This window comes from Lynx rufus, unplaced genomic scaffold (assembly GCF_022079265.1).
Source record: "Lynx rufus isolate CCGP_SWC_20201006 ecotype Redwood Valley unplaced genomic scaffold, mLynRuf1.p SCAF_5, whole genome shotgun sequence".
Taxonomy (NCBI): domain Eukaryota; kingdom Metazoa; phylum Chordata; class Mammalia; order Carnivora; family Felidae; genus Lynx; species Lynx rufus.
The window spans coordinates 132,993,302-133,016,552 of NW_025814867.1; the positions used below are offsets into that span (position 1 = coordinate 132,993,302).

Sequence of the window (23,251 nt, forward strand, 5' to 3'; positions counted from 1 at the left end):
AATGAATATAAAATCATTGCTGAAATGTCCCCATTCAGCAGAAATACATAAACAATGAAGGAAAAGTAATTTAATTTTAGCTTATATTTGACTGAATGGTTACCAGTTTGGGGTAGCAGCCACAAAAAGCCAAGCAAATTCCAATGCTGTCAGGCAGTGTCTGGCAATAACAAGCAATTACAGTTTTCTTCTTAGAAAAGTCCCCAGATATTTCATCAAAAGTACTTAAGGTCAAATAAAGCATATATTCTCTTGCTTATGAACATGCATTCTAGAAACATCCTCCATGTGCTCTTTCTGGTTTGTTGCTGCTGTCGAGTTCCTTCTTTCCCCATTTTCAGGGACTTGCTTGCTCCACTTGACAAAATCCTCTGGTCATTCATACCCCGCCCTGCACGGACCTGCCACCTCGGCCCTCCTAGCCCCACTGCCAGTACTAACCCATCTTGTCACTCCTCTTCTTGATGCCAGGGGAGAGTTGAGTTTCACAACTCTGGGAATATAATGTACTTGGTATAGTCTCAAATGGAACTCTAAATGTATTTCCTTTTAGGAATTACATGGTGGAATTCCTCCACACGTGGTGAATACATTCTCCCCAGTGCCTTGGAACCTAATCGTCACATGATAATGGTTGCATAGAAAGTATGTTGAACAACTGACTTGGGGGTGATTTGGGGAAAATTGTAATTGCCTGGACTTCTGGAACTATTCATATTCCTATACTATTTATATTCACTTAGTATCAAAATAAATGGTGATTTTAAGAAATATAGCAGTTTTGAAACAAAATCGACTACTGTTATAGGCGTGGTATAGCCATCAAGTCAAAAATGAATGGCGAAGTACAGAAGACTGACCTCCGAGTGTGGCCTTCATCCCACATTTACAAAGTATTGTAATTCTAGAATTTCACCAAAAGATAACTACGTGAAACCTGTGAAATCAAGGTAACTAGGAATAATTTTGACTTTTATTTTTCACCACTCCTGCCCCTAAAACTCAATGTATATTAGAAAGCAGATTTAGCTTCTTCTCTGGGAAAACACCAAATGGTGGATGACACTGGTGGGGCCTTGGAATGGGAGGCCACAGCGGCTTCCGAAGCCGCATCTGGGGCCAGGGCAGGCCAGGGTGGGAGTCGGGTGGGGAGGTGGCCTTGTCCGGGGCTGGGGTGGGGTTGGGGCGGGTCCGGGGTTGGGGCGGGGCGGCGGAGCTAGTGGAGGCAAAGCCTAAGGTGAGGAGTGGATCCTGGTCACCAAGCTGGCCGCCTGGTCAAGAACATGAAGATCAAGTCTTTGGAGGAGATCTATCCCCATCAAGGAATCCGAGATCATTGACTTTTTCCTGGGGGCATCCCTCAAGGATGAGATTTTGAAGATTATGCCCCTGCAAAAGCAGACCCATTCTGGCCAGTGGACCAGGTTCAAGGCATTTGTTGCCATCAGGGATTACAATAGACACGTCGGTCTGGGTGCTAAGTGCTCCAAGGAGGTAGCTGCTGCCATCCATGGGGCCATCGTCCTGGCCAAGCTTTCCATCATCCCGGTTCAGTGAGGCTACTGGGGGAACAAGATTGGCAAGTCCCACACTGTCCCATGAAAGGTGACCGCCCCTGTGGCTCTATGCTGGTGCGCCTCATCCCTGCCCCCAGAGGCACTGGCATTATCTCAGCCCCTGTACCCAAGAAGCTACTGATGATGGCTGGTATGGATGACTGCCGCACCTTGGCCAGGGCCTGCACTGCCACCCTGGGCAACTTTTGATGCCAGTTTTGATGCCATTTCCAAGACCTACAGCTATCTCACCCCTGACCTTTGGAAAGAGACTGTGTTCACTAACTCTCCTTATCAGGAATTCACTGACCATCTTGTAAAGACCCACACCTGAGTCTCGTGCAGAGGACCCAAGCAGATTTAGAAGTATACTGTGTTTTATTAGGTTACTTATAAAAATGTATTTTTGTATTTTATTAATTTAAATAAATTTTTAATTCCAATTCATTAATATAGAGTGTTATATTAGTTTCAGGTGTACAATAATTCTAGGTTATTTATGTTTTTTAGAAATTCTTCCTAAAGGAAATGTTGTCTATTGAACCTTATTCACTGCTGTCCTTTGGGGGTTAGTGAGAAATAAATGGGTGACAAAGAAAAGAAGTTGTTGTATTGTTGAAATTGAATGTACAGGTTAGAAAAGTTCTGTGGCTTCAAGATTGGCGATGGATTTCATTAATTACAATTAAAAACTTGCAGTGGAAACCACCCAGGAAATAAATCTTTAAAGTGTGAACAGCTTTTCAGAAAGGAATTAAGTGATTAAGTGGCCCCAAATGGTCTATCACATAATTGTATAATCATATGGATATTTTCTTTGATGAAAGAAAGACAGATAATTTGAGGACTATAAATAGGGAAGCAGACTGGGACAAATAAGCCAGATATAGGAAGGTCTTTTCTTCTTCAGCCAAAATCTTCCTATTGATGCATTACCATTTTTAATGGATGGTGGAAATTAAGTTTTCTCTAAAAATGAAGTCTCTAGTGTATGAGTTACATCTTTTACTATTCTATTTTTGCAATCTAAATTTTTGCCTTTCTAAAGGCAACTTTATAGAAAGATACTTTCAAAAGTATCAGGCAAATTATGAATAAAAAGCGGTTGGGACAAGCTGAGAAGAACAAGGATGAACACCCAGCTCCTTGGAACTCCCTATCTGCTAAAATGTGATGCCACCCCATTCAAGAATCATTTGATAACATTAATTTGATCTTTAAATGTACTCAGTTGAGTTTTGTTTTTTAACACTAGAGAGAAGGCAGGGTTCAGAGTCCAGGAGACTAGGTATGGGTTTAATGGGTTTGATATCCAAAGATTCAGGTCCATTTTAAGAGACTCACAAAGAAAAAGATCCAAGAACATTAGCCAGAGTTCCAGGCCCGCAGAGATCAGTTGAAATCTGGGTTTGTGGGTGTCCAGGGGCTTTAGCGACAGGAAGACAAAAGGGGTAGGATGTGTGTAGGCAAGAGCAGGCAATGATATGAATGGGTTTCTAATATTTTACAATACAAGAAATGAGTCCTATAAATATACACAAAAACCTGGCTTTAAAAAAGGTAAAATTAGGTTTATCCAATGATGTTACAGAGAAGTATTCCTGATGATTGGAGGAGACAGGAAACTGAACAAATGGTGTTCACAATACCAACCTGTGGGAGTTCCTTGAGGAATGGACTTGCCTTTGTCACCTCTGGGTCTTTAGGACCTAGAGCTTGGAGCTGAATTGTGGCTTAATGTATAGGACTCTAAAAGTCTTCTAAAGTGACCTTAGGGGAGCAGAAAGAGATTTGAGTAAATTAAAATGGGCTCTAGGTATAGTGAATTGTAGAGTATCAAAGTATTAGTTGAGATGCTGAATTCAGCCTATAGGCTTATGACATATATATTCTTTTCCTTTGGCTTAATTAGCTCAGATTTTTAAAAAGCAATGAATTTTGATTTCCTGGCAGGGAGATGCACCCTCCAGTTTGCCTTGTTTATTCTATGACACAATTGTTTTACCAGGCTCATACCTGAAGCCCTTTGAGTTTGACCCTTTGTCACTACCTGGGAAACAAAGAAGCACAGTGAGCTGAGTGAGCTGATGTTAGTGAGCTGATGTGATAAACAAAATTTCACAAGTTCAACTAGGATGTTTCCAAACTCACATCACTACCTCAAAACTAGAAGCAGATGGCTACATCCTCTTATTCAGTTAGTGTCTTCAGCACCCACTTGCCTATCAATAGAAGCCTAGAACCTCTTTTTTAAGGACCCACCCAATTGGTTGAAGGACTACAGCCAGGTTGATCATATTTGCAAACAAGAGACTTTGCAAATAGCATCTGATACTGATGATACAGTTGGTTGGCACGGTTTTCTTGGTGGTACTCACAGGCTTAAGTGCTCGTTAACTGCTGAGGCTGGGTTTGCTAGTTGCACACTGTGCTCAAACTAGCACTTCCTCCTCTAACAAACTTCCGGTGCTTCACCTCAGGTCCTCAGTCAGACTGACTCTCCTTTCCAGGTAACAGTCTCCAAGGCCACCCTGGTTCACCCAGTTTTTCCACTTTCAGGGCTCTGTGAGCAGAGTTCGACAATGGATACCTTCTCTCCTAGAAGACTCTGGATTTTTTTTTTTAAGTTTATTTATTTATTTTGAGAGAGACAGAGACAGCACGAGTAGGAGAGGGGCGGGGGGGGGCGGGGACACAGAGAATCCCAAGCAGGCTCCACACTGTCAGCACAGAGCCCAATGTGGGGCTTGAACTCATGAAATCATGAGATGATGACCTAAGCAAACCAAGAGTCAGCCACTCAATCTACTGAGCCACCCGGGCATCCTGACTCTGGATTCTTTATGTAAAAAGATTCATCCTTCCCCACGCCACCCCACCAAGTGACAGCTTTGCTATCTGCCTTTTCCTCAAACAATAAAATCTTGTTTGGAAAAGAAAAACTACTTTTTCATTCTGTGGAGTCCTTCACTCACCCTATGTGTGTCCGTTGCCCTTGAGAGATTTACTAACTAAGGAAGACCAAAACTTCCTAAAACAGAGATAATTTCCTTTTTCATAACTTTCTCTAATTTATTTTCAAACCACATCAACCTGTTTGTCCCAGGCATAGGCATCCTACTGCATTCATATTTTTCATATAAAGCTTTGCATTGATTCAGAAAACAAAAACTCAGGTATAAAAACATTAATGTGGAAAGACGATTAGATTTAGTAATCTGAACAAATTCGGTGAAATACTTACCTGAATTACAAATTATGTGAGTGAGGCTGTGGAAATTCAATTCTTAGAAGGCTCTCTTTAACCAAATATAATAATTAGGTCAATTGCCATAACTTTGTAGATGTTGAGGGCTTTCCAACAGGGTCTCATATATGCTCCCTTCTATTTTATACATAATTTAAAAATCTCAAAGAAATTACCCTGGGAAGACTATAAATGGGAGCGATCAAATCCTAGCCAATTAATTTTTTTTTCTTTTTTTAAATCAGTTTTACCAATGTGATTCCATCTGGCTGAATTGAGAAGGTAATTTATTGCATTTGGTAAAAGGGCAGTCCTTTTACTAAATTATAAATATGTTAACTAAATGGAAATATCATCTAAATTACATGCCTGTTCCCTTCCTGATGAACTGCAAGTCTGAGCTTCCCAGAGAAGCATTCAATAAATAGGCTTTAGACATAGGGCTTCTACTACTGGCCATCAAAATAATTAGGTATAGAAATGTTTTAGAAAAATACAGACATTTATGATTTTAATTTACTTTTTTTTAGCTTTGACTCTAAAAGCAGACTTAATTATGGCCTAATTTACATGTGCTTAATAGAGATCATGTTTAAAAATGTATTAATTTTTTTTAAAAGTTCATTTATTTATTTTGAGAGAGAGAGAGAGAGAAACAGAGAGGGAGAGACAGAGTGAGAGGGAGAGAGAGAATCCCAAGCAGGCTTTCCACTATCAGAACCGAGCTCAATGCAGGGCTAGAACCCATGAACCATGAGATCATGACCTGAGACAAAATTAAGAGCTGGATGCTTAACTGACTGAGCCACCCAAGTGCCCCATTAATTGTTATTTTATTTATATAAAAAAAAATTTTTTTTAACGTTTATTTGTTATTGAGAGACAGAGAGAGACAGAGCATGAGCAGGGGAAGGGCAGAGAGAGAGAGGGACACACAGAATTCAAAGCAGGCTCCAGGCTCCGAGCTGCCAGCGCAGAGCCTGATGCGGGCCTCGAACTCACAAACCGTGAGATCATGACCCAAGACGAAGTCGGACTCTTAACTGACTGAGCCATCCAGGTGCCCCAATTGTTATTTTAAAAATAACAACAGATCTGTTGATTAAAAATACCTATGCAATTCTGTACACTGAGAAGGCTCCTTCCCACCCAATCCTCCCTTGGTTTCCCTTTCCTGATTTTCCTTCTCTTGTTTACCCTCCTTCCATAAAGATAACCACATTTATTTCATTAATCCTGAAATTTTCTTTTTTCTTTTTTTTTTTTTATCCTGAAATTTTCATTGCATTTTAATGGGGGAGATGGGGAAGGAGACAAATGAGAATTAACTTTATAATACATAAATAAATACAAATGTTATTCTCTGCCCCTTTTTACATAAATGGCAGGCAGCATACTGTACAAATTGTTCTACATCTTTTTATTCATATTTATTAATATATTTGCCAGATAATTATATAAGAGTACATGAGTAGCTTCCTCTTTCTTTTTATAGCTGCATTATATTATGTTGGATTGTTTTCAGTTTTATGCTGTTACAAAAAATACATCTGTGAGTAACTGTGTACATCTACCACTTTACATATGTGCAAGTATTTCTGTAGAATAAAATGTTAGAATTGGCGTTGTTAATTCCAAGAGTATATTATGAATTTGTTGTTCTTGGAGATGTTGTCCAATTACATCCATGAGGGGTTGTACCAAGTTATAGCCCCACCAATTTATGAGAGTGCCAATTTTTCCACAATGTATTTTCAACACTGTGTATTATCAAACTTTTAGTTTGTTAAATCCATCCAACAGATAACACGGACAGTTTTAATCTGTATTCCTTATATTACAAGGGATATTACACATCATTTTCATATATTTGAGGCCCACTTATGTTTCCTTTTTGGTGAATTATCTATTTATATCCTTTATCCATTTGTATTGCTTTTTTTCTTGTTTGCTGAAACACACTTTATATTTTAGGAATATTAGGTCTTTGTCCATAGTACATTGCAAATATACTTACCAATTTGTCATTTGTCTTAACTTCGCTTATGGGCTTTTTGTTTTTGATTCTCTGGTTTGTTTTAGCACACAGAACTTTTGATTATGTGGTTGAATTTATCAATCTTTTTTCTTTTAAGACCTCTGGAGGTTGGAGTCATTGTCAGAAAGATCTTTCCTTGTTTTCTTCTAGTACATTTATAGCTTTATTTTTTTTTACTTCATTTTTTGATTCGTTAAGAATTTTTTCTGATGTTCACTGTGAAATTTGAGTTCTATGTTAATTTTCCCCCTAGATGGGTACCCACTTGTCCCAACAGCACATATTAAATAGCTTGTCTTTTCCTCTACTGATCTAAATTGCTATCCTTAATCCTATTATGTATTTTTATCTGTTTTTTAGACATTTTATTCTATGACTTGGTCTGTTTATTCATGGGCCAGATAACAGTATTCTAACTGTTAAAGCTTTGTATTTCAATATCTAGAAGTTCCAGTCTTCCTACATTGCTCTTCATTGTCAGTTTTCTGTCTGTTTTTGCCTATTTTTAAAAATGTACTTCGGCATTATCTTATCTAGTTTTAAAAAAGGTCATTATTTATTGTATTAAAAGAATAAAAAAACTTACAGATAAATGTTATTTATATGATGTTGAGTTTTTCTCATATTAAAAGTATGCCTTTCCTTTTGATCAGTTCTTTTGTGTTCTTCAGAGGGTTTTACATTTTTCTACTTTTAGTTTTTATTTCTTAAGATAATTCCTAGGTGTTCTGCAGTTTTTGTTGGTATTGTAAATGAGATCATCCCTTCAAAGTTATTGACACGCGTAAGGACAAATACAGATTAAAAGTAAGAGGTTTAATTCTTCCCGTTGAAAATAAGGGAAGAGGTTTTCCTCCCCTTCTTTTTCTTAAAGCATTTCTTTTAGAAACTTCTAATTGGAAATGCTTTCTTTTCTCTTTGAACTGTATATAAATTCTTATGAAAACTGGATAGGCCTGTTGTCAGCTTTTCAACTCGGGGAATGCCTTTCTCAAGAACTCAGGAACCATCTCTTTTCCACGTAAACATCCAAGGAAGATAGCACCCTATTTCCAAGTTTCAGCAGAAGGGTAGGAGCCTAACTGGAGCTGACCTGGCTCCCAGTTGTAAAACTACCTCCTATCACAAAAATATGAGAAGTTTGTTTTTACTTTGTCAGTTAACTAACACAGATTAGCACTTCAGTTGTCAGGTAAATGTAGGATGAACTATGTGAAATAGAACGTTGCTGTCAAGTCTGATGGCTTAGGGACTAGTTATTGTTTATCTTGAGAATGTGTGCATAATGAGTTGTATCTGCCTATGTGGCTGAAGGGTGGAATTTCTCTCTGCCTCTGCAGTCTCCTATCAGGTTCCCTGTAATGTGTATCATATTCCAGTTTAATGCTTATTCAATAATAAAATTGTTTTCTTTTTCTACTGCCTTCGTGGAGAGGATTTCTGGACTGGAAGAAGATTTTGTTTTTCATTCTCTTTCCTCACATGCAGTGGAGTCGTGTCCTTCTCCTTCTCCCTCTTCATATTTGGGCATGTTGGCAGAAGCTGTGGCTATCTTGGATTCTGCAGGTGCCCTTGAAGATGGAAGCCTCCCTAAGATGGCTAAGGTGTTGAGGAAAGAGGAGAATTTTGGAGCCTGATGATGATGGAGCTTCTGTGCCAGCCCCGAATTGTTTAGCTTTAGATTTCTCTCATGTGAGAGAGAAATAAAATTTTCTTGTCTCAGCCACTGTTATTTTGGTTGTTCTGTTAAGTGAGGCTGAATCAGTTATTCTAACTGATCCACTGCCAGAAAGAATAACTTCAGATAAAATAAAGCCAAATCAGCTTTCTTATTTAAGCATCCTTTAACATTTAACTGGTTTTTTTTGTTGTTGTTTTTTGGTTTTTGGTTTTTGGTTTTTTTTGCTTACACCCATGTACTGCAAGTCAACTGACTTAGTTATCAAGACATGCATTTTGCAACCAGTTTATTTTTGGTCTTTACCATGAAGCCATTTGGTCAAATTTCAGTGTCCTCTGGGTGCTTTTCTGGCTTTAAAAAATGACTAAGACGGACTTTTGATAATACATAACTTTATCTCTTACAGATAAAAATACTAAACTTTGGTCACATTTTGAGCCTCCATCCACCATTAATGCATATGTTGAAATGGGCCTAAAATGTTCTTTAAGGGGAATCTTAACCCTCTTATAGGCTCACTTCTGTGGATAGTAGCTAAATCTTCTGTTTCCACATGGGGCTGGAAGTGCCTTCAGCTTCTGTTAAAGGATGTTAATTCAGTTCTGGCATTGCTGATGATTAAAACCCATCATTCTGTCCTACAGCAGCACCAGAGAATATCTCCAGGCACTTGTCAGGAAGTATAACATTAAATTCACAGCCACTCAGTATGAAGCAAAAGCCCTCTGAGAAGAGTAATATTTATGGAGGACAGCTTGAAGAATATGCAGTCCTTCCCTTCTTCAGATGATCTGAAATCCATCCTTAACTTAAACAGATCCTCTCAGGGCTGTTTGTCTGGATTCCATAGTTTTGGTCCCTTGTACAATGACTTTTATATAATTATGTTTTGTTGTTATGACTTCTGCGTACATCTAAAGATATTATAAATAATAGCTACGTGAACTTATTTTAACTACGATAAGGCTATAGTTGACTCAGTTACTCATTTCATGGCATGGTGGTTTCTTTATGAGGTCACATGCAATAACTTTCTCTGTGGTTTCATTACAAAACTGCATTCATTAAGTGACTGGTTACTTTTTATTGGTTTGTTTTGTGGATCATGTATTATTTTGTGTATTTTTGTGTGGTATATAGGGTACTAAGTCTTATGACATCTTTTTCTGTAACAGGGGCATCAAAATAAACCCTTGACTTAACGTAGCTTCTTGTTTCACACTTCCACAAATTGTCCTCCTTTTTCATGATCCCTATTCCTGTGACTTTTCCTCCTTGGCTCATCTGTTTGGTTTTGTGTCTGTGGATTAAGGATAAAGAAGGCTAGTTGGATTCATTCTGTTTTTCTTAGCAGTATAAAAAACAAACAAACAAAAACACTTTTTTTTTTGTTAGAGTGGAGTTTCATTGAGTTTTTTTTTTTTTTTAATGTTTGTTTATTTTTTAGAAAGAAAGAGAGACAGAGTGCATGCAGGGGAGGGCAGAGAGGGAGACACAGAATCCGAAGCAGGCTCCAGGCTCTGAGCTGTCAGTACAGTGCCCGATATGGGGCTCAAACCCACAAACCATGAGATCATGACCAGAGCCAAAGTCAGACGCTTAACAGACTGAACCACCCAGGCACCCTGGAGTTTCATTGACCTTTTAAGAAAAAGAGCTTTAAAGTTGACAGTCTTTTAGAATGAATGTTTTAAGAAAAATTGGAATTTTGGCTTTATTTTTCAGGCTAATAATTTAGTTATTTTTTAAACCTGTTTAGAATTCTTATTTTACTTAACTTTTTGAAAGTTGGTAATATAAGGGCACCCGGGTGGCTCAGTTAACTAAGCATCCAACTCTTGATTTCAGCTCAGCTCATGATCTCACGGTTTGTGAGATCGAGCCCACATCAGGCTCTGTGCTGACAATGTGGAGCCTACTTGGGATTCTCTTTCTCCCTCTCTCTCTGCCCCTCCCCCATTCATGCTATCTCTCTCAAAATGAATAAATAAACTTAAAAAAATTTATAATAAATGGGGTGCCTGAGTGGCTAAGTCAGTTGAGCATTCAACTCTTGATTTTGTCTCAGGTCATGATCCTAGGGTCATGGGATTGAGCCCTGTGTAGGGATCTGCACTGGGTGTGGAGCCTGCTTAAGATTCTTTCTCTCTCTCCACCTCTCTTCCTTTGCTCCACTGCTCATGCTCTCTCTCTTTCTCTCTAAAACAAAATTTTAAAAAATTAAAAAAATAATAAAAATTAATAACACATCCATACAGCTCTAAATGCAAAAGGAACAAAAAGTATAGAATGAAAACTCTTCTGGTCCCCAGTTCCTTTCCCTTAGAAGTTGCCAATACTATGATTCTTTTGTGTTATGTTTTTGGTATTTTCTTTTTTTTTTGTATAAGCAAACAAGTATATATAAACTCTTTCTTCTGATTTTTTATGGTAACATACCCATCACATTGTGCTGCCTCCCCTTTTGTCAGAAATGGTATATATTAGAGCTTTCTCCATATCAGTACTAGAGTGCTTCCCTATTCTTTGTTCCAGTTGCCAAGTATTTTAGGGCTGTACTTTATTTAACCACTTCTTTCTTCATGGTCCTTTTGGTTGTTTCTAATCTTTTAAAATATTATTAGTATGAACAGTATAATCTTGTACAGAACCAGTTTGCCTATTTGAGTTTATCTGTAAGATAGAGCCCTTAGAAGTATAACTTTCAGCTCACTTTGTACATGTATTTTAGGTTTTGATGGGCATTGCCAACTTGCTGTCCATAGAAGTAGCAGTAATTTACATTTCCCTAGCTATTTTTGTATTACTTCTTAAATGAGGATCTCAAAGCATCAAATTACTTTATATCATTTAAGTGCTGTATAGAATTAACCATAGATGGTCTTGGCCCTTAGGAACTAGCATTCAACAGAGATGTATTTTTTCCAAGTACATACATATTTTTTAATTGACTGTTCAGCTTTTTGTAATTTACTTGCCCCCATTTCTTTGTCTCGCTTTAGGAAAGTTGGGAAGAGTGAGCATGTGAAACTGGCAGAAACAGCTAGAAAGGTGGTTAACAAATGGTAGTCCTCCCTTGCCCCAGGGCCCATCATGTTGTCTTGGATGTCTCTTGCTCCTGGATTTAAAAAGGCCTGTGGCTGCAGGACAGGAGGGTGGGGAGAGATGAGCTGGAAGTCTGGTATCTAAAAGCGGAAGCTTAAACATAGCCTCGCTCAGGAAACTGTCCAAACTACAAATTACTCTTAACTTAAAAAAAAGAAGAAAGAAAGAAAGAAAGAAGAAAGAAAGAAAGAAAGAAAGAAAGAAAGAAAGAGCAAGCCCCAAACCATTCTCACGAACGATTCTGATGTGAAAGAATAAAAAAGCAATTTTCAAACAATGTCCTGTGCACTGGCGGACTACAGCCATGAAGAAATCTAGTTTCCCAGGGGTGGTCCTGGCAAAACAGCTCTGTCTCCAAATGGTTCTAGACCTGTTTCTGCCCATCTCATTATACCTGTGAAGTAAAAGGACAAATATGTCTTTCTCTTCGGTAAAATAGAGTCTCAGAGAGCTTGTTACAGCAAATACTCAGAGCCCAGGAAGAGACAAGCCACACACAATTGGGGAATCAGGAAAAGACTGTTTATTGCACACCGGTGCTGGCCCAGCAGAGTCACCTCCAAAGGCTGAGCCCTGAACCCTGGCATTGGCCTCCTTTTATGGCTGGGATGGTAGGGGTTTGAGAGACAAAAGAAAAAGGGGAGAGGGCGCTTATCAGTGATGCTATCCGGGCAGTTGGTGGACAAGGGAGGCAAGCAAGATTATCGAAGCCAAAAGCATGCAAGGAGAATATCCAGCCTCGGACATCTGACTGGCCCCTTTATCTGGTTTTTGTAGCTTTTCTTCTCAAGCTTTGCACTGGGATCCCACAATGGAGATGTGGCCAGAGGAGCAAGAATTTGAGAAGGTTGTGCTGCCTGCCTCCCTACAGTCCTCACACCTCTGTTCGCAGTCTCATGAGAAGACAGAAGAACTCTGCCTCAAATTCAGGGCCCTTCCTCCAAAAGTAGTTCTCACACTATTCTGACTTATTCTCAGATTTATTCTTTTCACAGAAGCTGCACTCCTAACACACAGAATTATGTGCTCATCTGGTAACATACTCTGTTCTTTTCCATGTCATGTCATTATGCTTCTCCTGTGCCTGGAAGATTCTCTTCCCACTTACTACACATCAAAATTCTAGCTGCACTGTGCATTCATTAAGTGTTCTCTTACTTTGCTCTGACAAGCTCTATGTCATCTCTCCCTTGGCCAAATGCACGTTGCACTTTCTCATACTTCTCATCTGGCATTCTGGGCAGAGCATTCTGTTTATGAATTTGCCTCTTGTCTTCTCTTGCATTGGATTATAAGCCCTTTTATAGCACAAACCATTATCCTTCTATCCATTGCAGTGCCTGACTCACTTGAAGAGCTTAAACACACACACACACACACACACACACACACACACGTACACACACACGTACACACACACACACATATACACACACACACACGTGGATGTATTTAGCATATGCCTAAAGCAATTATGACTGAAGTGAATGAATGAATGAAGACGTGTAACTTTCTTCTTGTTAATTGAATGGCGGAAAACATTTCTTACAATTGATGCAACCAGAAGATAATGTTTCCTCCATTTCTGATAAGCCAGTGGTTCTCAATGCCATCAGGATCATCTGCATAGATTGTTAAAACTCAGATTGCTGGGCCCCACCCCCAGACTTTGATGCAGTACATCTGAGATTGTATATTTCTAACAAATTCCCAGGTGATGCTGATGCAGCAGGTTCAGGCACCACATTTTGAGACCTACTGTAATAAGCTATTAATTGTGTAAGTATCATAACATAATTATTCTTCAGTCACTTTTGTCCAATTAGCTCTGGTCTGTTTACTCAGGAGGGGATGTTTGATACATTCCAGAGACAGTTTGGACTGTGCCAGTGTGTCAGTAGACTGTGACCAATGAGACCAACCTTCGTGGCTGGCATTGTTTGGAAATTGTTGCTCCCTTGAACCTGTGAGGGAATCTAAAGAAATCCTTTTCCCCTGTTCCTTACCTCCCTGAGGAAGGACAGTAGACTTGAAGGTCAATCACTGTTTAAACTCAATACTCCGTTGTGATAATGCCTTTGGATGGTATACACCACTATTTAAACTCAATACTTTGCTGTGACCATGCCTTGGGATGGTATACAAAGAGCTACAGCATTGTACTGACATGGAACCTGTGTGGTCCTAATGCCTAGATTTTTAAAAGAATAAGTTAACAAGAATATAATCTGTGGGACCCAGCACAAAATGAGAATGAGGGGTCTTTCGATAAAGAATGATGATGAATTTCAAGGTGGCAACAGCAGAGGATAAAGCCAAGTGTGAGGCCCTTCTCAGTGTAGAGCCTGTGTGACTGCTCAGGTCACGTTTCCATGAAGTTGGTCCTGATCTTGGCCGTGGAAGGGTTTCCAGCCATTTCTGGAAGAGAAAGCAAATGCCAGGGAAAGAGACAGGGCGAGGCAGAGGAATTGTATGATGCATGTGGAAATGGTGGAGCAGTAGACTGGAGTTAGAGCTGACTTTCTAGGCCCTTCTTTCCCTCCACTTTGTTACTGTGCTGCTTTTCCCCCCTCAGAATACAGAGCACTGAAGGGATGGCGTGTCCCTCAGGAGATACAGCCCATGATGGGTTAAGAAAGAATGCCAAAGACACCACCAACCCGCCACCCCTTGCAGAGTGTAGTGAGGAGCCTGAGAAAAGCCAGGTTGGCTGGGAGCAGTAGGTCAGTCACCCCAGGAGCCTACCTGAACTTAGAGTGGATGCAGTTCTCCCCTTTTAGTGTATCTTTTTCTTCAGGTGCTTCCTTTAAAAAAATTTGTTTTAATGTTTATTTATTTTGAGAGCAAGAGAGCATGAGAAGGGGAGGGGCAGAAAGAGAGGGGGAGGGAGAATCCCAAGCAGGCTCCGCACTGTCAGTGCAGAACCTAATATGCAGCCCCATCCCACAACCCTGGGATCATGACCTGAGCGAAAATCAAGAGTCAGATGCTTAACCAACAGAGCCACCCAGGTGACCTTTAAATTTTCTTCTAAAATGACATATATTATTTTTCTGTGGAAAATTTTTTTCTTGGAAAAAACCTTGTATTTATTAAAAAAAAATAAAGGAATCCATAGGTTTTCCATTAAGCGTCTACTAGATGGCAAGCTCCTTGGAAGCCAGGATCTGCCCCACACGTCTTGGTGTCCTTGTTCCCAGCACAGCACTAGGCCCACAGACAAAGCGAGGTACAATTATGTTGAAAAATTGAACAGAATTGTTTCTGACATTTGCTCTAAAACTTCAAATGTTCTCCATAGTGGCTAGCACAGTGTCATTGTTTAAATATTTTAAAAGAAGATGGCTAGTTTGAGGCACACATTTGGGTTATGAGCTAAAGTTTTGCCAGCTTTATTATGGAATTTTTCTTGTTATAATAAATTCCTTTGCTAGAATATGTGTGCAAAAAATTTAAGACCATTAAGATTTAATTTGACACAAAGTAGCTGTGTCATCTGTATAGCCAATTTATAAGTCTGGGCCTTCTTTTTCACATTCATTATTTGTCATTTAACTGAGCAATCAATTAATTAACATCCATTTATCGAGTCAGGCTTTGCTAATAAGCACAGGGGATCTTAACACACACAAATAGACATAAGTACTCATTCTTACCTTATCATCTGGTGATCATGGACATGTAAAGAAATAACAGTGTGGTTATGACGTGTGCCAAAATGGTAGTGGTAGTAAAAGGGCTCTGTGAACCTAGGAGAGGAGCCCCTGCCCTCTGCCTGCAGAGTTGAGACGAATTTCACAGAAAAGGTGCACCTGAGGAGTGTCTCCAGAAGTGGTGGATGGGCTCCCTGGAAATATCCTCAGACTTCTTCTAAGTATGTCAGCCAAAATGGAAGAATCCCTAACGTTCCTTGCAGAGGATTGAAGAGATGGCCTGAAAACGTTTGGGAGCAAGCGCATATTTCCACTGACCCTATTTGTTTCTTTCAGGCACTCAGCTGTTTGCAATTCCGACACATAACTCTTTTGACCACATGGTTCTGTTTGTTGTGGTGAGAAGACTGTCCTTTAATATTTTTATTAAGGAGCATAATTTCTGTCCTCACCACCCTCGTATACTGGTTTCTTCTTTGCTCCTTTTCTTTTTTCAAAGATCCTTGAAAAAGCCCTGTTTTACAGAACGCTCCTGAGGAAGAGCTAATTAGTTTTCTCAGCAAAATTAAAGGTGAATCATCTTTGAAACTCATAGACCTTTATACATTTCTTAATTCTTCAATTTCCAGTAAGAGTCCCCTATCTTCTGATGAAATTTCTTTTGCTGATGGTCATTTGTGATGAAAACAGATTCCTTAACTCTCTCTACAGAGGGTGAAAGAGAATCTGTTTCTAAAGAAACCATATAATACTTAAGACCTTTATGGTTATATTAATTTGGGGAAACATTTTAATGGGACCCTTTTTAAAAGAAAAAGGGTATAATAAAGTTTCATCCCTCCAATTCTTCATAGTCTGAGGACTTGTTAAAAAGGGAGGTTCCTTAAGGCAGTTTTGACCTTGAACAGCAATTCTGCGTTCTCAAAATTGCTACAATGGAACTTTGGAAGTTTTGTGGGAATGAGGACAGTAACTTCTTAGAACCTGTCACTTCAGTTTTATTCCCTCAATGTTGTTTTGAATAATGGGAATGGGGGACATGGATAGGTGGGGAACATACCACGTATGGGTTCTTTTTGTTTGATTTTATAGTGTAATACACACGAGTGTTTCATAAAGATATTTTGGTGATTGTGTTCATTATCGAAGGAAGCAGGGACTATTGAAGGAAGCATAGAGCTACTGAGTTTTGTGCTTCCCTATTTGGTGCAAAGATGCCTTGCTCTTCATCTCCCAAGTTCTGCTCCAACTTTGGGGGTGGAAGTGGGTTGAAAAAGCTCACAGAAATAGGTTTCATGGGAGGCCAACACTCTCAGCCTTCCAGGGAGCTACCATTCTCCCTTCTGCTCCCCATGGTCTTTACGCAACTTAGGCAAAGAATGGTTTTTGTCTATTTTATGGCATTGCTCTGTCTCCTCCTTTCCTCATCACTTCCCCCTGAAAAATCTGAAATCCATGAGCAAAAGATACTGCTACCTATACTCAGCAGTTTCAGGAAAGCTGAAAATGTTGAAATATTTGGGTTTCATTCTCTTCCTCTGCATATTTATCCATGGATTTAAAAGCACAGTCCTAAGAGTTATTGAAACAGGGTTTACTTGGTAAGTGTCACAACTGCTAGGGCACCAGTGTTCTCTCAGCTGACCTTCCCCCATGTAGCAACTTTCTTTTAAATATTGCTTCCACTGCTAAACTGAAGACAAAATAAAGATGAAGTATGATGACAAATCCCTAAGAAATGTTTCACAATTTGCTCATTCAGAGTAAGGTAGAGTCCGTCGTTCACTTAAAAAACAAAAACCATCCTCCTCAGCAGAATTTGCTTTTGTTTTTCTCTCTGTAATTTACTGCCTGGTTAGGGTTTAATAACACAATATACTCTAGTTCACTGCCACCATAAAACTTGCAGGCAGAGAAGCAGCTACAGTTGAATACGTTCCCACTCTGAGTAAAGAAATGAAATCCCGAAGTTTAATCTTGGTGGCAGTGGAGCTGTGAAATGATAAGACAAATCAAGTTTACCAGACATTTTTGCTGAGATCAGGTTGCTAGATATTCAAGCACTGCAAACCTCCTGGGGGCCTATCTCATTCAGCGCACTCCACTGCTCACTTGGTTTAAGTTCTGAACATTTATTTGTGTTGATTGTTAGTATGAAAGTGATGTAATATTGCAAGAATTATGACCAAACCAAATAGTGCTTCCCGAGCTTTTCCAAACAGAAGACACTTTGGAGCACCAGAGGGGTGAAAGCTACAGTGATTTCAACATGGTTCTACTTTCCGGTTTTTTAAGAGAAGCATTTTTCACTGTTGGATTAAAGGGAATGCAGGATGTGATGAGGCGTAGATCACTGAATTGTAGGAGATGCCTGTGTATGTGTCTGTTACAAAATGGGAGTTTTTATGACCTAGGGATAGGTTTATGAATAGGAATGTGAATGCTGGCTGAAGAAATAGCATCTTTTATTTGTTGTCTCCTAGTATTTAAGCTAAAAGATCATCTATGATCTGGCCCATTTAATTAATATCACACAACTGATTGGATGTATACTATCTCCTTTCATACTCCTTAGGCGTGAGGGTTATTTGCAAGGCAGATCTGCTGATGCTTAAAAACCCAAACAAATGGGAAGAATCACAAAAGGATATAAGATAAGGACACTTTGTACATAGATACTAGAAATTACTAAATGTTGGAGCTAGCAGCTGAGCCCAGACCCTGTTAACCAGAATGTCTAGTCTCAAGTCCCAGCTTTACCACTTAGAACCTCATGATGTGGTCAACTCAGTCTTGTGCCTCAATTTCCCATCTGTAAAGTAATAGTACCCACCTCTTAGGTTTGTTAAGAGGACTAATTCATTTACTGTGTGTAAATCATTAGAGCAATTTGTGGCACATGCTGTTCGTTGCTTTGTTATTATTTGCTATGATCATTTACTCCAAGTTCCTGATGTCTAGTTTAATGCTCTTTTATATGACTGCTGCCCAGAAAAGAACCTAATTTCTAGGTTCAAATGAGCTACATCATGCTGGTAAACACAGAAACTGGAAATATATGTGTATGTGTGTGCATGTGCATGTGTGTCTCAAATATAGCAGTCTATACTTCAAATCATGCTACAGCAGGGACCTTGAAAGAACTGTTTCTGTCTCCTTCCATTGAGGAAGGCCATCTAGAATATCGTAGGTGCCTCCTAAGTGATGTGTCCTTTAAAGGCCATCACTCTCACTGCCCTCCCCCTGAGTGGCCTTTCATACAAATGTTGAGCCTCCTCTTTTAGTGGAAGTTTTAAGGTCACCAGTGATGTTGTTAGCAGTTGACAAACCTCAAAGAAACATCTTGGCCCAAGAGCTTTTTCCAGGCTCTGTTTGCACAAGTCATCTGAGTGGGACTTTGGAATTTGCAACTCATCAGTAGTAATAATAGTCCCAAATAACCAGCTCAAGACCAGGAACGTGCCTCCAAAAATTGTACATTTTTAGAAGCGGAACTAGGTTTTCATCACTGACCATAGTCAGCATTGGATTTACTGTTTTAGTTTGCAAGACTCTTGCTCTTTTCTGAAAACAAAAAAGTGCCTTTACCTTACGGGCAAAATGTAAATGTGTGACATGTGCTTTTCCCCAGGCAAGTGACTCACTGCAGATGTAATGACAAGCAATCCTTCAGTTTGATAGTAGATCAGTGAACTCGATGTAGAAGTGCAGGAAATGTGCAATGTTAGGAAATTGGATAAGCAAGTTTATCTCTAAAATAAGCCTCAACTTGTTAAAAGTACTACTGCAGCCAAAGTTAATGGCTATCAAAATTTAGAAAGAGTATATTCATAGATCCAATTCATTCCCTCAACATTAGTTTAATGAGCATTTACTACAAGTCTCTCTACTAGGGTCGAGGACACAAAGACAAGGAGATACCGTCCTTGCCCTTGGGGCATTTTGAGTCTTTGGCTGAAACTGATCCTAAATAAATGCTTTCCAAAATGGATCCATAAGTCTAGTGTTAAGGGAGCACAGAAATTTGGAGAAATATTTTCAGAAGATTAAACACTTAGAGTGGGTCTCAAAAGGGAAAAATAAATTTCTGGAGAGAACGGGGGAAGGACATTCCAGAAACAGCCAGAGAGCATGTATAGAGGCAGAGAGAAGGGGTTGCATAGGATGTGCTTGGGGACTTGGCTGGAGGGAACATTTCATTGAAAACTGTAGGGAGAAGTAAAGTTAGTAATAGTAATTGGGTCCAAAGGTACAGAGCTTTGGATACCCTGGTGGGTTTAAAACCCAACCTAAGGCAACATACCATCACACTTTTTAAAGTATGAATGTGATGTGGATAAAGGTCTTTGAAAGCTGACTTGGGAGATAGGCTGGTGTATGGATTAGGATGGGGAAAGTCTGGACAGAGTGGGGGTATGTTGGTCAACTCAGGCTCTGTAACAAAAACCATAGACTGGGTGGTTTAAACAACTTATTTCTTATAGTTCTGGAGGCTGAGGAGTTCAAGATCAAGATACTGGGTGATTTGGTTCTTGGGGAGGGCTCTCTTCCTGGCTTACAAATGTATGCTTTCTCACTGGCTTCATAAGGCTGAGGGGGCTGAAGGAGGAAGGAGGTATATGTGTTGGGGGAGAGAACATTCTAGTCTCTCTACTTCTTAGGAGGACACTAATCCCATCATGACCTCATGTAAACCTAATTACCTCCCAAAGGCCTCACTGCCTAACAGGAACCTAATTTGTAGGTTCAGATGAGCTACGGCATGCTCCCAGACTGTCACATTGGGAGTTAAGTCTTCAATACATGAGTTCTGGAGGCACGCAAACATTGAGCACATAACAGAATTAGAAGGCTCCTTAATGACCAAGGCATTAAATAGCAGGGTTAGAATTAAGGTACCTCAGTTTTCTGATCTGTAGAGTGGGGAAATTAATTATACCTTCCTCACAAAGAAATTTTGAAAGTTAAATGTCACAATGTGTATAAAGCAAGAGGAACAATGCTTGCTCTTTAGGAAGACTCCATACATGTCAGTATTTTATTATCTACAATGACGAATAATAGTATTCACTAACTTTTTGAATTGCTTTTTTCACATTGGTTAAATTTGAAACTCTAAGGATCAGGATTTGTATTTAGAGCCATTATATGATTCCCCCCCCCCTTCGTTTCAAGTGCTTTGTTATCACAGAATAGTCTTTCTTTTAATTTTTAAAATTAAAAAAAGTTAACATATAGTGTAATAATGATTTCAGGAATAGAATTTAGTGATTCATCACTTACGTATAAACCCAATGCTCATCCCAACACGTGTCCTCAATGCTCATCACCCCACAGAATAGTCTTTTTTTTTTTTAATAATTTTTTTTAAACGTTTATTTATTTTTGAGACAGAGAGAGACAGAGCATGAATGGGGGAGGGTCAGAGAGAGAGAGGGAGACACAGAATCTGAGACAGGCTCCAGGCTCTGAGCTGTCAGCACAGAGCCCGGCACGGGGCTTGAACTCACGAACTGCGAGATCATGACCTGAGCCGAAGTCGGACACTTAACCGGCTGAGCCACCCAGGCGCCCCAGAATAGTCTTAATTCATAAAATTTGTTGTTTCTTTTCTAGCTTTCAGTGAATAAGCCCTAAGAATAACAGCCAAAAATTTTTACCAAATGTTTTCCAATTTAATATTTTTATCAGTTTTACATTTATATCATTAAAAAAAAATCAAACTGCATTTTCTTATGGTAAATAGCAGTCCCGTGCCTCTTCCCACCCCACCTTCACCCTCCATCACTTAATCACCTGATTAAGGTGGGGCCTTAAAGTTATTTTTTTCCACTTGTTAAGTCATAATTATTTAGGGGAGGTGTTTTGAGATTATGTAACTCCTCTATCTCTCATGACAAACTCAATTTATTCACTTTTTAAAATCAGTATGGATACCTATTTTCCCATTTTATTCAAATGATTCACTAATTATTTTGATACTTAAACTGTTTCTGATTTAGCCAATGGAGTCCTGTTAATGTGGCTTCTGTGTTCTTTTGACATGTCCACATCATGTTTTAAACACTTTTGTACTTTTGGGAACAAAAAGACTCATCTTGTTCTTTTCCTGCCCTAGTCCTAAAGTCAATCATTTCCCTAAGGGGCCTGATTTAGTAAAGAATGGTTTGTAGAAATTAAGGTTTGGGTTCTAGGTGATGCTTATTGCTTTTGTCCAGGGTCAGTCTCCCAGCCCCTTTCAGTGGACAAGCACATATAAATGTGTTTACGCATATGCACCTGTATTCCTCTATCTACTTAGCTATCATTTATCTATCTTAAAAATTATGAGTCCACTCTATTATCTTCAGTTCCAGTCAAGCCCACAGAGTTCATGCTAGTATTCTCCCTTTCCAATTTGTAACTCTTTCAGGAATGAGAAACCAGGCTCCCATTCTCCTTAATATATTCATTTGATCAACCTCTGTGTATGTAACCAACTCTTCATCGCCACTCTTTCCCCCTTCTTCCTGCAGATGCCCTCTTCAGCTCACTGAGGCTCTAACACCCCACAGCCAGGTCTTCATCTCTCCTGATGCCCCCATGGATGCCCTCCTTATCTCTCTGGCGGTCTGTCAGACTGCATCAGCTGCCTCCACCCCCCCCAGCTCTAACACCTCGCACCAGCAGCACCCCCCACCCTCTGGACAGCTGGCTTATTTGTCTCACCTAGTAGTTCCTATGCTGAATTGGTCTAGAAGGAAAGGGGAAGAGGCAACACAAACTTCCTGAATTTTCTTAGGGCATTTTGCTGGTGCTATTTCTGGCATCTCCAGTAATGAGATTTCAGTGAAGTTGACTGCTCAGAACAATTTAGCACAGCCAGACATGTGGCCAAGCTGCAGGCTGCTTTCAGACATGAGTTCTTTCTTTATAGCAGTCTCTCATTCTCTTCCTGTCCATTAGCATGACAGGAAACCAAGCAGTGGGTAATGGGATAGGTCCTCCTTTTACTTCTAATGAGCATTAAGTTAGTGGTAATGACTAAGAAGAGGGTTACTTAACTAACAGTCTCAGATCTTGTTCTAAAGTTTCTTTGTATCTGGCTACACATCTGTATCAAATTCACTTAGGTGTGGGATTGGAATTTGGCTTACTGAGTTTTGCTGGTCCACCTACCTTAGCTTTCTTCTCACTGGTTCTAGAGTGTGGTACAGAAATATGTCATTTCTGCAAAAGAATTAATATAATATATAATATAATATAGTATAATATAATATAATATAATATAATATAATATAGAGTGGGACATTTGGGACTTTATACATGCTGTTGTCATTTTCTTCTGTTGTCAAGGAAATCCCACCCACATTGTACATAGCCCTTTGAACATACAGCTACAATAATATAGGACTTTAGCACCTCTGTTTTGAAGAACCAGTTAGGAGCAATGAGCATATGTTTTCCTTTTTTTCTAGGTAATTGCAGTGGACATTTAGAAGCTTCCATATTTCCTAGGAATGAATTTTGCTGAAACTGGGTTTTTGATGTAAGGAAGGCACTTGCTGTCTTCAGGTTCTGATAGGAACTGTTCTTATAGCCTATCCTGGTTGCCCTCCCAGTGAGGACATCTAAGATACTCTCTGGATTCACTAGCAGTTGTCCTGGTTCCAACAAAGCCTTGCTTTAACTTAGCAGGGAAAACTTACCCTGTTTTTTTCTTTTCCCTGTGTTTTTCTCTTCTGGCTGTTTCTGTGGTCCATCAGAGTGTGAAGAAATATCCTACAATTCCATTAGATGGAACATCTTATATGATAGAGATAAAAACTAGAAGCCTGGATAGAGGTGGTATATCACAGGAATGCTGGAAATGGAATGGGGAGATTTGGGATTTGGTCCTTGCCTCTGTGGCTACTAAGAGCTGTAGAATGTTTGGAAGTTTCTTAAGCGATTTAAGCCACTTAAGGGGATGAGACTAGTTAAGCAGTTTCT

At 39.4% G+C, this 23,251-nt stretch overlaps 1 pseudogene; it reads left to right on the forward strand.

Moving 5' to 3' along the window:
- The first annotated feature begins 1,052 nt into the window (after positions 1 to 1,052).
- Positions 1,053 to 1,971, forward strand: LOC124527282 (40S ribosomal protein S2-like; annotated as a pseudogene).
- The last annotated feature ends 21,280 nt before the right edge of the window (positions 1,972 to 23,251 follow it).